The sequence below is a fragment of the Mus pahari genome, chromosome 5, assembly GCF_900095145.1.
Source record: "Mus pahari chromosome 5, PAHARI_EIJ_v1.1, whole genome shotgun sequence".
Taxonomy (NCBI): Eukaryota; Metazoa; Chordata; class Mammalia; order Rodentia; family Muridae; genus Mus; species Mus pahari.
The window spans coordinates 163592940-163597868 of NC_034594.1; the positions used below are offsets into that span (position 1 = coordinate 163592940).

Consider the following 4929-nt stretch of genomic DNA (forward strand, 5'->3'; position numbering starts at 1 on the left):
TTTTGTTTTGTTTTCGAGACAGGGTTTCTCTGTATAGCCCTGGCTGTCCTGGAACTCACTCTGTAGACCAGGCTGGCCTCGAACTCAGAAATCCGCCTGTCTCTGCCTCCCGAGTGCTGGGATTAAAGGCGTGCGCCACCACGCCCGGCTGGTCATAGTTTTTAAATGGTAATGTAGGACTATGGAAGAGCTTCAGGAGTAGATCACTAGCCTAGCATAGGCGAGAGCCTAGGTTTTATCCCTGGGACTGGACACCACACGTTATACTGCAAAATGCATAGGTGGAAACATAGGAGAAAATATATTTGACTTTGGCTTTGGTAAAGAATTTCTAGACACAGCATCAAAGCCATAATTCATGAAATAAGTATTTGACAAGATGAACTTTATTCAAATTAAAATGTCTGCTTTCACACAGATATCATAAAATGAGAAGACATTTGCAGAAACTGTCTGTAGAAGACACTGCTGCCGTGTGTTCTCTTTACATAGTTGTCATAGTTGTTCAAAGCATAAAAATAATCTTCCAGTAAGAAAGCATCAGCCTAAGGTACAGTGATGCACGCCTTTAATCCCGCACACAGAAGGCAGAGGCAAGCCGATCTCTGTGAGTGTGAGGACACTGCTCTACAAAGTGAGTTCTAGGACATCTAGAGCTGTTACAGAGAGACACCATCTCTCAACTCCTGTATGCCATGCCTACCCCCTACCCCAAATAAAGAAGCAAGACTTCAAAAAAAAAAAAAAGAAGAAGAAGAAGAAAGAAAGAAAGAAAGAAAGAAAGAAAGAAAGAAGCAACAACCTGACCAGCAAAGGGGCAGAAGATGAGATCTGTGGATGTGAACGTTGTGACCCTTACTTTTGCCACTTTGAAACCTTCATAAACCCCTCATAGCGAGAGGATCCCAAGTGGTTTATAATCAGGTCCATCACCATTCTCCGGCGTCTGTGTAAACCACTGAGGACAGCAATGATAATCAGCACTGCTGCAGCCACACAGTGGCTGCCATGGGAAACCCACGCCCCAAGTACACGCGTTCTAGATTTATGAGGCATTACAACGGAAACAACTTTTACATTTAGTGAGTTTTAGTTAATGCTTCCCTCCAAGTTTTTCTTTGAAAACTATTGATAATAAGGATAAAAGATTATACCTTAATTTGGTTGGTTGTTTATACATAGTATCATCGTCTGAGAACCAATGATTTTAAATAATAATCAAATATATAATTAAATGTTTAAAAAAAAAGAGAGAGAAGAGCTAGTACCAACCTCATCTACTGGGGTGTACATCTAGAGAGTATGCATACAAAGTGATGTGCAACACTGTAATTATTAGGCAACAGAAATCCATACACTGTCAATCTAATTTCAGAATGGCCATTATCTCAACCACTGATAACACCAAATGCATGGAAATGTGGAGTGAAAGGAACTCCTCACTGGAGGGCGTACAAAGAAAATATCCACATTCAAAGACAGTCTGGTGGAGCTGGAGAGGTGGCTCCATGATTAAGAGCACTGACTGCTCTTCTAGAAGTCCTGAGTTCAATTCCCAGGAACTACATGATGGCTCAAAGACAGTCTAGTCATTTCTTATGACAACCCAGTAAATAAACTTGGTATTAATGAAAGTAATTTAAAGTTTATACCTTCAAAAAAGCTGCACATAGACATTAATAATATTCTTAATAATATTTATTCATAATAACAAAACTTGGAAAGGGAAGGAAGCATAGCTAGGTGTACTGCAGAAGGATTGTAGTAAAACTTCTGTATGGCACTATTATCAAGGACATGCCATTCATTACACATGTCCAAACTCAGAATCTATAACACTGAGAATGGAGCCTAATGTAAGCTAAGGGTTTGGGTTACAATGTGTTCATGTAGGTTCACCTGTGGTAACAAATGTACCACCTCAGCATGGGAAGTAAATAGTGGGAGACTATTTACTTGTATTTATTTATTTGTATCTGGAAACTTGAGTGCATGGGAACCCTCTGCTTCATCCCACACTTGCTGGGTCCTTAATATTGCTCTTAAAGCAGAAGTGGCTCAGTAAGAATGTTCTTTGCTTTTGTGAAGTACCAGAGTTTTATTTTTTGTTTGTTTGATTGTTTGGGTTTTTTTGGGGAGTGGGGGGTGATTTCAAGACAGGGTTTCTCTGTATAGCCCTGGCTGTCCTGGAACTCACTCTGTAGACCAGGCTGGCCTTGAACTCAGAAATCCACCCGCCTCTGCCTCACAAATGCTGGGATTAAAGGCGTGTGCCACCACGCCCAGCCCATAGTTTTGTTTAGAGCATCCATGTCAGATGTTCACACCACCTCTAACTTGAGCTTTAGGGGATCCAACTTTATCTTCTAGCCTCTTTGGGTACTAGCACTCATGTGAACACACACACACACACACACACACACACACACACACACGGACATGGACACGGACACGGACATGTATCACACATGTAACATGACCTGTATCATTAAGTTAGTTTTCAAATAATGACCTGGAGGCCTTTTATTATGAATGCTTAAGGCCTTTGTTTAGGCTTGTTCCCAGCCAGCTGATAGAGCTTCAACTATCCCATTTATACTCATCTATGTTCTGCTATGGCTTGTTCCCTTCTAAGCATCAACATCTGCTTCATTCCTCTGCATCTGGCTGCAGAATCTCTCCTCCAGGTCTGACTGACAAATCTCTTGTAACTTCTTCTTTCTTAGAGTTCCTATCTCCCTGGAAGTTCTACCATTCCTCCCCGCCTCAGCTATTGAATGTTCAACTCTTTATTAAACCAATCAGAAGGTGTGGGGGGAATGATGCAATCATGTGAATAACAATACCAGAGTCCAGGTTGCACGCAATTCTGACAATCTTTACACACTGTGTGGAATGCCTTTTGGGGTACCGCTTGGCAGGAGTCTGACATTAGCCATGGCAAGGAAATAAGCTCAGGCAGGAATCTGACATTAGGGCATAATAAGGAAGTAAGTTTCGGCAAGAATTTAACTTTAGGCTGTGATAGAGAAGTAAGGTAAGGCAAGAATTTTAGTCTTAGGGTGGAACAGAAGAACTAGGCTTCAGGCAAGATTTGGGGCTTGGATAAGGAAGTCGGGGCAAGTATTTTGGTCATTATGACAAGCCCTTTTAAACAACTGTCATGGCAGCACAGCACATACAATTCCATGCTGCTTTGTTAGTTCCTTATTGTACTGCTTGTCCAAAATACTTGCATGTAATTAAAATGGTATAAAAAGTGGATTGGAAAATAAAAAATTGCCTTCAGTCTCAGAATGGACTGGGGTCATGCTACAATGTTGTCTGACTGTCTTTTTTCTTTTTAATCCTCACTTCCTTGCTGGAGAACCTGTTGACTGACTGAGCAGGCTTGGTCAACACTGCATAAAAAGTTCACTGCAACATCTCCCCCTTTTAGTCAAATAAAAAGCTCTTTCTCTCACCTCAATAAACTATATACAATAAAAAACAATTCTGAGAACTATAAGGTAAGAATTATACTCACAATGTTCAGTTCATTTGTATTTGGCAGCTTTGGAGAAAGTATTCCATTCTCTATCCTATCTTGGTGCATTAAAAGTTCTGTACCTAATTCATTTTCTATCATAACTTGCATTTATCAACCTAAAAACATTTTTTAGAACTTAAATCGTTTTCTTAAATACTAAACAACTTAAGCTCATATATGAGACTATAACTATCTAGTCGTTAGGCTCATCAGAGAGCAGAGAAGGGTAGCTAATACCTGAGTAGACAGGAAGTGCAGAGCAAGCAGCTTCTAAACCTATACAAGTGACAGTCACCCAAGGTTCCTTTGGAATGTTGGAGCATGCATATTTAGCCTATATCTGACAGACTTTTAGTAAAGCAGGAACATGAAGGCCTGGCCTCCCTTGTCATAGTAAAGTTTGGCAGTGGATGTCCTGTGACCTTTTGTTCATGGACTGAACAGCATGCTGTCAGCAGTTGAGGCGGAACAGTTTTTGCCTGGAGGCTAGCCTTGCCATATTTGATGTAAATTTCATATGGATTTCTCTGATGCCCCTCATCTTTTTTGAAGTAGTATTGGGGTGCTGCCAGAAGTTGACATGTCTTGTTGTCATAAAAAGCCTTTTATTAAGCACTTTAAATGTCACATTCTGCAGATCCCTGAAGTATATGAGGACTATCTATAGTATATCTGAATAGGGAAATGTTGCTTGTTTCGACCTATTTACTATCTGTTTAACTTTGAAGGCATCTATAGGAGGCAATTTTTAAAAAGCTTATTTCTGTAAATAACTAAACTTGTGCCATTATGACTGTAAGTTTGATTGATTGACTACTAACTTGTATTTCCTATTTATCCTAAACAGTTTGTAATAGTAGCTTTCAAGGGCCAGAACTTTATATTACATTTTAAATGAGTTGCTTAGGTACAATACCTTAGACAAGAGCTGAAACATAAGTATAGTATGTTGTAGAAAAATAACCATAAAATTGTACCAATATACAAAAATCCATACCACCGTAAAAATATTTGGCTTGTTTTTAGTCTAAAAGTATATTCAATAATCTACCCTTTAATATTTCCCCTTTTTTCTTTTCATCCTGTCTTGCTCCCTTCCCCCTAGAAAGGAGAGAAAGAACGATAAAGAACAAATAATGTAAAATTCCTTGGTGTGACTCTAACTAAGGAAGTGAAAGATCGGTATAATAAGAAGAACTGCAAGTCTCTGAAGAAAGAAAGAAGATCTCAGAAGATGGAAAGATCTCTCATGCTCATGGATTGGTAGGATCAATATAGTAAAAATGGCTATCTTGCCGAAAACAATCTACAGATTCAATGCAATCCCCATCAAAATTCCAACTCAATTCTTCAACGAATTAGAAAGGGCAATTTGCAAATTCATCTGGAATAACAAAAAA

At 39.3% G+C, this 4929-nt stretch overlaps 1 long non-coding RNA gene across 1 annotated transcript in view; it reads left to right on the plus strand.

The window, feature by feature from the left end:
- LOC115064066 overlaps positions 1–4669 on the plus strand; it is a 17011-nt gene extending 12342 nt beyond the window's left edge. Inside the window, exon 3 of the long non-coding RNA XR_003843934.1 lies at positions 4635–4669. This is a non-coding gene — a long non-coding RNA (uncharacterized LOC115064066). The remainder of the gene's footprint in view (positions 1–4634) is intronic.
- The last annotated feature ends 260 nt before the right edge of the window (positions 4670–4929 follow it).